At 40.1% G+C, this 13,735-nt stretch overlaps 1 long non-coding RNA gene across 1 annotated transcript; it reads left to right on the top strand.

Moving 5' to 3' along the window:
* Window positions 1-10,665: 10,665 nt before the first annotated feature.
* LOC134466356 (uncharacterized) lies at window positions 10,666-11,808 on the top strand. The gene is made up of 3 exons (XR_010038282.1): window positions 10,666-10,726; window positions 10,858-11,199; window positions 11,309-11,808. It is a non-coding gene; the product is annotated as an uncharacterized LOC134466356 (long non-coding RNA).
* Window positions 11,809-13,735: the final 1,927 nt, after the last annotated feature.

Raw genomic sequence — 13,735 nt, 5'->3', positions numbered from 1 at the left:
GTACATTTCTGTCAAATGGGTGCAGATCCATCTGTCCTTAAGTTTTGGACCATTTTAGATACAGTGTTTTGACTGATAAGTAAAGCTTTGGTGGTCTTCTGATTGTATCAACATTTATGGTGTAAAATATACTTTTTCTTTCTAAGGTATTTTGTCCTTTCTCTTCCATGAGGTGTCATTACTTACAGCAAGACATGAGAAGGGATTCACTCGACGAAACACCGTTATAATAGCCAATGGTCTGACAGAAAATTATGTCCTTAAATTCACTAAAATGTATAAAATTCAACTCTATAGAGCGAACCTGATGACGCATTGGGCGAAACGCGTTGTTCGGCTCCAAGAAATAAAGTAAAGAAAAGTAAGCAGTGTGCGGTGTCTCTTGAATTTTGTTCATTGATTCACCTTCTCCTGACTCACACCTGCACCTGCATTACTGAGGGCTTGTGCACAAGGACTCTCTTGAACTTTGATCACTAAAATGTATATTTTGTCTTAGATTTTCCTTCCTTTCCTGCACAAAATATGTAATAAAATTCACATTATAGACCTTACTGTTATGTTGTATGTTCAACAAATATCGTGTTAAACTTAGTCTTTGCATATTATGAAGATGTCATTTGTGGTTATTGCTATATTGTTCAAAATATTAATTTTTGAAAAGATGTGTTCTCATTATTGCTGTGCACTTCATATGCGTGTGTGTGTGTGTGTGTGTGTGTGTGTGTGTGTGTGTGTGTGTGTGTGTGTGTGTGTGTGTGTGTGTGTGTGTGTGTGTGTGTGTGTGTGTGTGTGTGTGTGTGTCTGTGTGTCTGTGTGTCTGTGTCTGTGTGCCTGTGACAACATGACTAATCAATGTGTCTTATCCATACAAACACAATGACTAAACACTCCGATGACTCTGACACAAACAACTTGCTTTTGAGATATTAACTAAGGATTTTCTACAAGAGACTTGCTCTTGCAGGTGATTCATTGTGTTTAACTATGCATTTTATATGATATTGTACAACATTATTGTATTGCTTAAACACATTTTACATAACAGCTGGTTACTCCAACTGCATTCCATTAGAACTCATAGACCTTTCTGCAAATTGTCAATAAGTCTGACCAGTGCAGACTTCATTTTGTTTTAATGTATGTGAGTAACATTCAGTTTACTATTTGTTATTGCTGCTCAAAGGACACACGAGAGACACATTACTAAAGCTCCCATGTGACTGATAAAAGATCACTAGTTAAACATCACTACAATGCCTCTGCTACTTCTGGCAAAATTTTAATTGGGCCATTACACACCATTTATGTTCATAATAGGATTTTGCATAATTGTGATGAGGACTGATAAGGTCATTTATATAGGAATGATCCTGGCATCAGAAATTTGCTACATTATAGGCCTACAGCATTAAGTGAAACTCTCCTTTTTGCAATACCTGACACATAATTCCTTCTCTGAAATCTATATCTACCCACTCTACCGTATGTAGGAAAAATCTTGACACTTACAGTAACACAAAACATGATGAAGACTGACACAGAATTTCTTTACGATCAGTAAAATCAGAGTAGCCTAAGGCTCACATAAATGTCTACAGCACTGACAGTAGGCCTATATCAGAATGTATGGTCATTGGTCTACATTTGAAATATCTCCTCAAAATTCCCTTCATGCCCTGAAGAAGGCTAATGTGGCCGCAAAACATAGGCCCATGTGTATTCAAACAGATGTCATGTTATGCCATGTTATATTAAAGGATTTTTTTTATATTTTTCTCAAATCTCAATTGACCTCTACTCTGCTGCCTTTTTCCTCTGTAGACTTCACACGATGAGCACCTACTAAGTCACATTGTTTGCACAGTCTCCTGAGCACTCTAACTTCTAAGCCCTTTTGTACCTATATCTTCCACCATTTTGGAGAAACTTTAAATGGAACAACAGCCATTGTCAATTGACTACAAATCATCATTGACTAGAGTTTATCAATTCTTTATACAAAAAAGTAACTGGAGAGGACAGAACAAGTATCTGACAGACCATCACAATACTGTCAAACTACTCTTGAATTTGGCGTGTTGCTGAATTTTAAGTTGGGTTTCTATACAACATCGAACATCACATCGAACAGGGTACAGTTGTTTGCATCTGTGTATTCTCTTCATATAATGTAACTGAATACCGGTACATGTTCAGTTGGATGTACTGTAAGAGACCCATCCACATGGCAGCTGTTTAAATAGTATAATTTCACCAACCATCAATCAGCCACAGCAGTAACTCGAAATAGCAAATTCATATGATTCTCCAAGGGCAAGAAAAAAAAACGTAATAAATGTGTTGTTGGTGTGAATATACAAGTTGGCAACAGTATTTTGTTTACACAGAATATTTCACTCACAGAGCCATTCTTTGTTGTAATTGACATGCTGCCATGATATTCATTGACACTGAATTTTTATACTGTCTTCATTTCCAGCCAAATATTAGTGTTGGTCGTCACATGGACACACTTGAGTTGCTGAAGAAAACGGAATGCTTCATATGACAGTGTTTCCAGCCAGCTACCTTGGCCTGAACTATCTGTGACGATGGCATGGGGAGTTTCACCTCACTTGAGCATAGAAGCCCAGAGAGGAAAATTATGCTGGGATCATTTCTGCAGTTTGTTTCTTAAAGGAACCTATGACGGTGTTTGGCTCATTTTGCCAAGGCAATCATTTTCAATAACAGCATCATGCTGGGATCATGCTGAACCATTCAAATCCATTTCAGAGAAATAAGATAAAGACATCTTGTTTCTCGCCATGAAATGTATGAATCTTTGTCCTTTCCTCTTTGTATGACTGTCTCTCAGCATAATTAAGCGTTCACCACCACTGCCACCCAGTGGCCATTACAGGCATTTGGACAACAACGAGGATCAACCTTGCTACTATTTATTGGCTATGTGACTATTTATTTCTTGGCTTACCAATGTTATAGTAAGAACACATAGTAAAAAGATTAATGGCTGGAAAGTGGATATAGAATAATAAAGCCCCTTCGAATATGACTATTTTAATTTGAAGACAACTGTGTTCCCTAGCAACTGAGCTGAACATAGTGAAATTCAAGAATATCCTGGTCTGTTCTGAGTTTTTTCCATTGACAGGAGAGCAAAGGCAAACATGTGCTTTGAGGTAATTCAATCTATTTTAGGTATCCGTACAGTATAGTAAGCAGAATAACTAAGTGCCCTGACTTATTTGACAAATGCTAAGTTGTGAATGTAAAAGATATTCTTGAAAAGTACGTCAAGCACAAAAAGGTTTTCAGATACACATTTCTGACATGCTGTATAGTGTTTTACAGTAACATTAGCTTTCCAACAAATATGTAGACCAACACACCATATACAAAAAAATGAGTTGATAAAATGAAGAAGGAAACACATATGTTAGGCCCAAACACAATAATGCAACATAGGCATATCATGCGATGCAAATGGTTCTGGTCAATTTTGTGAGTAATGTAATCCTGTTCATTCCACAGTCACTTATTTCTAAAGCCTTCCAAATTACCTACTGTTAGGGAAATTATTGTTGGAAACTGTAGCGACCTCTATTGGGGAGTGTTGCCAGTGCACTCTAAGGGTCCAACTCAATACCTAACCTCTCGTCCTCTTAAAATGCTTGAGGCTTTGTGATGTGAGACAAGACGTCATCAATGATGGAAGTTTCATCCAACATCTCGCAAAAGCGAAATTCAAAGGCCATTTATTCATTTGCACTCGGGATGCTGATTGGGGAAAAGTCCCACAAAAGTTGTGCCTACGCTGACAGCAGGAAAACCTTACTTTCTCTACGGTGGTAGAGCAGCAGGGAAGCACAAGGCCACAAGCAAAAGGACAGGAGGTTAGATATTGAGTTGGACCATGTAGTGGTCACTGGCTTTCGACCTGACCAGCTTGGCAAGGCCACAGGGATGGCGGGATTCAGTGCGGTGACAGTGGTTGGTTGATGATTGTGCAAAAACAGTTTAGCTACACTGTCAACTTCTGTATGGATCTCCTTCCCTGCCCCTATTTGAGATTTACTGTTGGCAGATGTTAGCTTTCCGCTTTACTTATTGGGTACTAGTATTGTCAACTTAACTTTCCTCTTCTCTTTTTTGACATAATTTGGGTTGCCCTCAAACCTCGGGGATAAACTTGTTTCCCCGTGCATTCATACACATTCTTCCTGCACATTGAAAACACGTCTTTAGTAATGGATTTCAGTTTAGATAGCAACCAAGAGCTCAATTTCATACACACCAGATGTACATTTGTAACATTAATGCTTAGATCACCATAGAGCGCTTTTGCATACCTCAGTGTTCGAACGGGTGCATGGGATGTAACCAAGGTTATGGTTGAAAGCAGACAGAAAGTAAACAAAATCCTGCAGACTTAGCTCACAATGTTTTGGTCGTCCAGCCCTTGGCCCTTGCTGCGCATGTCACCGGAGTTTTAAACCGCTACCTCGTCACAAACTTTGTGGAACTGGTCACCTTGTCGGCCGTTATCCCTTAGCCTACTGGATGGTTTGCATGATTTTGTCTACTGTAACATTCAACTTGAAAAAGAATGGTCATCACACACTTCAAGTTGAGTCTAATTGTCTGCCGTACGCACCTCAAACGGTGTGCGTTTACTGAAACCCGAAGAAAGTCTACTGTAACATTGCCACTCATAAGAAATTGGAAAGCAGTTACTGACTTGTGGAATGTCGACCTGTGACTGAACAGGTAAAAGCACACCCGTCTCAGCATAAGTAGCTCATGAAGAAGGCTTTGCGATGAGCTTTGTGATGAATGTTCAGACAACACTGCAAACTGATTACTTGGAGTGAACAATGCATTTTGCCCAGAGCATCTTCAGGTTCGCTCTTTGCCAACCTCCATTACCTAGGTGTACAAATAAGGTGCCACATTATCACAATATGATTAGTCGCTATCAGTCTGTGTATAGCATCTACCATCTACTTTGCCAACCTCCATTCCCCCAGGTGCATAATGTCATGTAGGTCCAGTATGATCACGTGATCAGCCTGTGCAGGTTAAGACATCTTAACTGTCCAATGAGCAGTAGCATCCCAAAATACCAAGGGCTTTCACACAAATGAGTCCAAACTATAATTTCATCAATCATGTCCTGATAAAAATCAATACCACAGAATTGAGCTATAATTTCAAATATTAATCAGTTCAGACATGCTTCATGGCGTCAGGAAAATACCATCAGTAAAACAATACAGCTACCGTACTCAGTTCATCAGCAAATGAAACCATATTGTGAACAAAGAGCTTCCTTCGAACTCTGCTATCCTTGAGCTTTTCTTAAATTTGGGCTTGTGCCTAACAGCACAATGTAATATGGCTAAGTAGTAAGTATGGCAATGAAATATAATATGCTGAAAGCTGAACTGCAATAATTGTTGAAGTACTGTATATGAAGAGTTTAGATGCAAAACCAACTAAGTGACATTTCAGAAAATAATCTTAATTCATTTTTATTTAATACAAAGCTATCAAAATTGCATATATGTAATTTATGCATTTATGCAATATAACTATTTATATGTATTATCAAGTACATTAATGTAGGCCTAAACCAAACCAACAACGGGATTCTCTAAAAAAAACAGAAGTGCAGGTCTTCAGAAATGGAGTTAGGGGTTTTTTGCATCTGAACTCTTCAATATTCTCTTCTTCAGATGCCATACACATAGACCTTTCTAAAAGGGCTTCCCATACACTACAAATTTGTCAGGCAGAGCAGAGCTCGAACCTCCAACGTTTTGGTTGCCCAACAGGCTCTCCTACCACCGGAGCCACCACAGCCCATGAAGTTCTTATTCAGGATTAAGGATTCATAATTCTTATAGACTGAACATTATTTGAGGCATAAGTCAAATGTTCTGCAAGGTGGTGATTTTTTAAAAATAGGCACACACAGAGTGATACACAACACTGATGGTTGCATAGTTCTACAACATTAGGCTACATTTTAATTATGCTGCTGCTGCCTTGCCTCTGCTGCAAAATGCACACAATCCATTGTCTATGGAGGAAATGCATTAAGTCATGTGTAGCTATATCTCCAGCTGCTATGTAACTTGCTGCAGATTATATAGCAGAGTTTCCATTACAGCAAGTGAATTACTTGCAAGGGGATATCATAAACACAAAACTCATTGTCGTTGACAGCAGTGTATATACAGCACTGTATACTTCCGGCTTGCACTACATGAAAAAGTTGGCACAACCCATTCAAGGTTAAAGCCATAACTTATTCATTCGTGTTTTAAAAACAATCACATTATTAAATATATATAATTACTATGAATAGTTTTACATTACAGCAATATCTTCATACCCTTGACCAAGGGTGCACCTTAAAAACAAATAGGCCTATTTGGTAATGTAATCCATGTAAGGTGATCTTACATTCTGGGTTTACTGGAAGTTCTTCGTATGATTGTTTTTAATAGACTGATTATATTGATCTTGCCAAAGATAGTGTTTGACTGCGATGTAGACTAAGTTCAAAACTTCCCTTCACTCATTCTCATTCACTAAACCTACTCACCAGAGCCAGCTGTAATGTTGTCATCCCTTGACATTGCAATCTTCCACAATTCTATTGGTATGCTTCACATCTTAAATCTGGCTGTACACTGTCCACTAACATAGAGAGAGAGAGAGAGAGAGAGAGAGAGAGAGAGAGAGAGAGAGAGAGAGAGAGAGAGAGAGAGAGAGAGAGAGAGAGAGAGAGAGAGAGAGAGAGAGAGTGTGGATGCACTACTGTTTCTGCCAGCTGTTTTCACTCTAAAACTAAGGACCAAGATGTCTAAACATGAGCTCAAATTCTTTCATATCTTTAGTTTATTTTGGTGACCTGTTTCTGTTGTCCCACACAGTGTTTGTGCCTTAAAACCAACACCACTGAGGTCCTTCATGAACACAGCTGTATGTTTGTTAAACAAAAGCTATTTGGAAATGTATTATTTCTGCATCCATGTGCTTATTTGACTGTTGATATTTGCTGTGGGAATATTCTTAGCTCATGCTTCTGTTAGTGCCAAATAACTATCAGCTGTGAAACCCACAACTGTACTTCAAGAAACCACATTGCCTTCCTTTTGAGGATTAAACAGTATATCAAGCATTCTAACTGTTTGTTACTTAATCAATGTTTTCCTGGCCATGAAATACTGCAACATCAGTTTGACTGAACCACCTTGTCTTCAACCACCCTACATCGCCATTTTTATTGTCATCATCACTGACTGAGTGTGGTCTAGCTAGGTCACACTAATGTTCAACTGATTCTTTACACCCCTACTCATAACCAATTCTCTGGTCTCAAGACAACAACCCTGCCTTCAACCCTCTGCTCCCCTCCCCTCCCCTCCCCTGGCGTCAACTTGTTCTGTATACAACCTCCGGACGCCACACAAACTCACCGAGCGACCAAAAGCTGACACGTGAAAAATCAAAGGCCTAATAAACAGACAGCTCGCACTGAACAATTTTCCCCAAAGGATAAAAATAAACAAATCTGCCGGCAACTGGGTGGCCCAGAGGCTCTGTGTGAGGCCTTGCAGCACAACTGTTTCCTCTGAGAGCTAGCGCGGCGCTCCACCACCCCCACTCCCGTCCCACTGTCTCGGTGGGTGGCATGTGCTGCTGCTATCCAGCACCACCCCCTTCAGCAACACCACCCAAACACTCTACTGCAACTGGCTGTGTTTTACAGGGGCAGCAGCGCAACACAAGAGTGCCCTACAGCAACCTTATGTCCTCAAATCCTTCTTTATCTGTGCTCTACTATTTCCAAGTATGCTTTCCAAAATGTATCCAAATGCTTCAGAGCTTCTGAAAATCCATTGAAAGCGTTTTTTTCGTTTTCCAAAACTATCTACTCAAAGCCAAGAAGCAAATGCCTGGAGTGCCTTCAGTCTGACACATTAGCTCATGTGAACCCGTCCCAAGAATTTAATGTGCGCAAGGCCAATTTGGAACAGTGTCACAACTGTATTGTAGTGGCAACATGATGCAACACATCTAGTTTTGATTTGAACTGATCACAGCAGATCATTGAAATAATATTGTTCTTTTTGAGTAAAACCGGCATCTGTATTCTTCACAAAGGCATGTCTATAAAACAAAATCTCTACTATTTTTTACATATGGATATGCAGACAATATTTAAAAAATGTGAAGGAAGTTGATCCACTTGTACTATAATTAACCTTTAATAGTTGTGATGGCTTTACAATAAACTATTTCCTGATTTACATGAATAGAAATGCAAGGCTGCAATTATTCTAAACAGGTTAGTGAATAGTATTGTAAAAATAATCGGTGAGGATCTACAAGTCAAAATTGGCATGAAGCAAGGCACACGGATGACTGACAAAGGCGAGTAAACAAAATATTTTCATTGTTTACACAAATGCTTGCTGATTAAAAATCTCAGTAATGTATGAAATATTGTGGATTATGTGACCTAATTCAATCCATGAACCATAGGAATCATTTGGAGATCATTTGGCTGGCGCAGTGGAATTATGGTGACTATCGTTACTGATAAGTTTTGATGCAGGATGCAATGTATAGAGTATAGAACTATCTACTCAAACACTATCTACGATCTGGAGTTAAGTGATTTTCTTAGTGACAGCATTTTAAGGTTTGCACCACTTAGTTGCCAAATAGGCTATAGGACTGGTGAGGTGAATAGGATATTTTCTGCAGGAATTAAACTGCGATTTGAAACAAACCAATTTCAATCTAATGCGTTATAGATTGTGCTTACAGTTCTTGTACACATGAAGGAATCATGATATTGGTCACGTATGTAAGTCTCTTTTGATCATTCATAGCTAATGTTATTTGTGAAGTCTACGGTAGTTATTGGTGAGTGTCTACAAAATGTCATATTTGCTGATAATTCACATATTTGCTTAATTTCCCCCTGGGATCAATAAATGATACTCCACTCTACTCTACTACTCTACTCTATATGTTTTCCAACCTGAAACTGGAATATAAGCTGAGTAAACCTCTGAGTTTTACAGGAGGATGGCCTTGGCTAACTAGATACTGCTACAACTACTACAGATACAACTGTATACCAATAGGCAATGCATACCTTTACTTTCCAATATTGTATAGTGTAATTCAGGAATCTGCAAAGCAGCAACAGTGCAATGCATATATTTCTAGCAGTGTCAGCCTGTCTTGATGATATTTTAGAATGTGTCGAATGAGTACACCAAGAAAAGACACATGTATGGTTTGTATGTGGGTCTCGAAACTGTGAACAGTTCACGGGGGATCATTTTCCTGTGATTCTCTATTCTGCTTGTTTTCTGGTAACATCTTACCTGAAAATGTGGCCTTTAGTGCAGCATCTAGGTCTTTGTAGTCCTACAGGTATGCCCAACCTGGAACGTCAAAGAAGTTTCCTTAAATATTGATTGACATGTAGCTAAACATTGACATGTAGCATTGAGCATTTGTAAATTAAATGTGTTATGTGGCTTGTTGGATCTTTTCTGATTAATGCATTAGTTTTAGGGAAAATGTTGGGTTTGTGTTTGAGGCTGTTGTATGTGTGTGTGTGTGTCCATATCCCCCCCCCCCCATATCTTAAAATGTTTCTTTAGGCCTTTCATCTATTGATGACAATAACATAACCTGCTAAACAACACAGGCTACAATAGCCAATGGGAGGATAAGACCATAGACATGAGAGAGGAAATAAGGAATGTGAGTAAACAAGAAAATGGCTTATTTCACTTGCCTGTTTGCTTCCACCCACTGACTTCTATAGTTATAATAGAAGTCTGTGCTTCCACCCTCCTCAACAGGATATTTTAGCTTCACTAACAGGATCAACTTTCGGGGTTAGACTGTACAGTATGCTGCTACTAGGCCTAGTAATAAAGTATCAAGAGCATGGGTTCTGTCTAATGCAACAAATGTACTAACAGTATCAAGACAAGCTGGGCTACTTCACAGTGACTAGACCCAGGGATGACTGGAGCACTCAGCAACTTTTTTAGAGGATTTTTTTATTATTATTATTTTGGTGCACAAAATGACTGACGTTTCGGCGCACCTGCGCCTTCTTCAGTCATCCCTGGGTTTAGTCACTGTGAAGTAGCCCAGCTTGTCTTGATACAGCTGTCCTCGACGGTGAGCACCACCAAGGCTGAAGCGCAGACATCCCCTCTTCGAAATGTACTAACAGCTAATGGTTAACATAATTAGCATTTCTATCCTAAGCTATTGTGGTTTGGAGCTAGTCTTGGGTATACTCATACTGCAAGAAATGACGACAAATAATGTCGATATACACCTTTGACTCACCTTTGGCTGGCAATCACCTACATGGACCCGAATCACTACCCGTCCGTCACACTTTAACAGCAACTTGTGGTTTGCGCGCCATAGCGCGCGCCATCTCAGATGAACCTGTGGCTGGTGTTCAGCAAATTATCACGTCAAAATGTGGCCAGCTTCAAAGTATTTAGCACAGAACCATATAACATCTATTCATCATCATGAATACAAAATAAATCTGCCTGACCGTTCAGATTCCTTGTCGTTCAAGTCCAGTCATACCGTGTATCTGAAGAAGGCCTCTGCTATCTGCAACAGGATGTCATGTGAAACAGGACAATATCAGGTATTTTCAAAGTTTCATACGTGTCATCGACATCTTTGATAGTTTTATTAAATCATTTTGGGTTAAGTGATTAAAAAAAGCATTTGTTTATTCTTTTTCTTTTTTTTTTAAAGGATTTTATTATTTTTCAGATAGGACAGTGGAGGAGAGACAGGAAGCAAGAAGATGGGAGACAGAGACGGGGGAGGATGGGGAAATGACCCAGGCCACGAATCAAATGACCCAGTGCCCAGCCGTTAGAGCCATGTCTGGGCCATAATAGGCATATTACTCTTTTAACATGACGTTATGTGGCAATAACCTCCACCCCACTTCACTTTGGCTGGTCGAAAGCATCAAATCAAATCTGTGGAGGCAATGTATGAGAATGCAGCACAATTGGGTAATTGGGTCCACCCCAGGTTTGCCACAGAACACCTGGATGCTTTAAGAGACATATCCATCACTATTACAGCATTGGACAATACACTCAGGTAGACTACACTCTCAATCCTCAAAATTGGTTGTCCGAGCAACAGGTCCCCAATAATGGTCCATTGCCTTGGAGGTGATGCACAACATTGTGTTTTTCTCATCCTGTAGGTGACTGAGAACGGGATCAGGTGAGGGGGTCAACAACATGCTAAGGGGACATACATACGTGAGGTACTCAATCTGGAAATGTGTTTCATGTGAGCAGAGGCTTGTGTCTGTTGGCTGGCCCCGAGTCTGTTGGACTCTGCTTTCTGGATTCCAGCTGTCCACATGAGTATTTTCTCAGTGTGCAGAAAATTGGCAGTGGCCACTGCTTGGTTCCCAGCACCTCCACAGACCTAAATAAACAATTGAACCACCCAGTAAGCCCTGAATCAATTGGGAACACAACACAAACCACACTCTTTTTCACCTGAGCATAGTGACATGTTAAAATGTGTTCATTTTATAATTGTCTATTTGTTTATTATTATGTTTATTGTTATTGTATTGTAGGCCTAGCCTACTTGTTGTTTGATATCCATTGTGGTCATTCAATAATCCATCATTCCCTTCATACAATGTAGTAGAATATTGTAATAGTCCTTTCAATAGTAGACTGACTTTGAAGTAGCTTAAAACATCTATTTATTTGCCTTTATATAATGCAAGAAATGTTATTCTGCAATGGAAGTTTACACTAAATTTTAAATCCTGTTTGAATGTTGCCATTGTACCTTCTTTCTATGTGTTGGCTGAAAATCCTGTGCGTTCTTTTGTGAGGAAGAGTCAGAGAGCGTGGCACCAATTCCTCACACCCAATCAATTTATTTTCCAAATACAACAGTCTTCATCCAGTCCTCTGTCATTGTCTTGAATACTTGTGAAGAACACATGCCCACATAGTGCAGACAGAAGAGATAGTACTCTTAACCCGCTACAGATTCTGTGGGTAATTTCACCCATCAGGGTGAACATCAAAGGCTTGTCGAGACGCTTCGACTTCGTTTTGACGTGGGTTTTGAGTGAACAACCTGAATTGCTTCCCTCTGTGCGATGGGCCATGACCACCAGAGAGCACTACTCACATATCGCATGCTAGGCAGCCTCCTCGGCACTCCCTTCCCCCTCTCCTCTCCTCTTCTCATCAGGGTCTCAAGGTAATTTCAACCCAGCCCTTCTCACTGGGTGGCTGAAGTTTTGATACGCTGCTTACTTACAACTACCTGTCCAGCATACACATGTTAGTTGTTGGATTTAACTCAACTGATTTATTACAGCCATATAGAGCCGCGGTTTCTTTAATAATACCAAAGCTGTGCAAGTTCACTGTGGTTCATGCAATGTCTATTACTGAGTTCGGATTTTGAGATGGAAAATATACTGTATATGCTCTTTCTGTATTGTGGAAAATAGGGACAACCCACGCCCTGCTTTCTTTCAGGGGGAGTTCTGTGGTTTTTCAAGCGCAGGCAAGAATGGCAGGGATAATGAAAACAAATATAGAGAGTGCATTATCTTTGACCACAGATGTAGACATACTTGGACTGAAAAATACATAATGTTGTTACTGCAGCGTGGTAGACCAGCAGCACAGGCTTCAGCGGGAATGAATCAGAATGAGTCCTGTGTCTGTGTTCCCCTAACTAACTGAGCCATTCATCATCACCTTCAAGATTATTTATCACACAATATTGGTCTGATTTCAAAAGGCTCTGTGAGTGGTGCTGCAGATTTTGAGTGATTTATTGCAACGTGTGGCAACACCCGAGCAGACTTCCCCCTCTGCACTCTATTTTGGAGTCTGGGTTTCCCCCATCTGATCTGGGCACATTTCTTTATCCTTTCACTTCAAAAGTCTCACATTCACCAAAGGTATAAGGCGTGTAATAACTAACAAAAATACAAATTATGTTTCCGAGGTTAATCAGTGTATCTTTCTCGTTTTCAAAGTTTTGAAAAGCCTTGTCAGTGTTGTGAAAGCAAGTGTGACTAGATTGACAGTTGCCGTTGTTGTCTAGTTTCTTACTTTAGATTCATAGACATGTAATTTGTCCTACTATTAACCACCCTGGCTCTATACATTTGGGGTATATGATTAATGAGGAATATGTGTCTCTGTGGAATGGACTACATGTCCACATGTCTACATGTTCAGCTTCAGGCCAATGCGATAGGCTGTACATGGAGTACACACACACACACACACACACACACACACATACACACACACGCACACGCACACGCACACACACACACACACACACACACACACACACACACACACACACACACACACACACACACAAGCAGCACAACTGCACACACACACACACACACAAAGAGTGTGAGGGAAAGCGAGACTGCCTCATTCCATCGCAGCGTAGCAGTGATGGATGTAGGTGTTGAGAGCCATGTTGTTTTGGATATTGGGCCTCCTCCTGCCACAGGCGAACCTCTCAGGGCTGCACATGCCAAATTAAATACATCTCCCCCGTGTTACCTCCACAAGTCCACTCTGCTGCCCATTCACTTGGACCGGACGCAGATATATTA

The sequence above is a fragment of the Engraulis encrasicolus genome, chromosome 16 (genome assembly GCF_034702125.1).
Source record: "Engraulis encrasicolus isolate BLACKSEA-1 chromosome 16, IST_EnEncr_1.0, whole genome shotgun sequence".
Taxonomy (NCBI): Eukaryota; Metazoa; Chordata; class Actinopteri; order Clupeiformes; family Engraulidae; genus Engraulis; species Engraulis encrasicolus.
The sequence above is the reverse complement of the archived record's forward strand: the minus strand, read 5'-3'. Positions and strand labels throughout refer to the sequence as shown.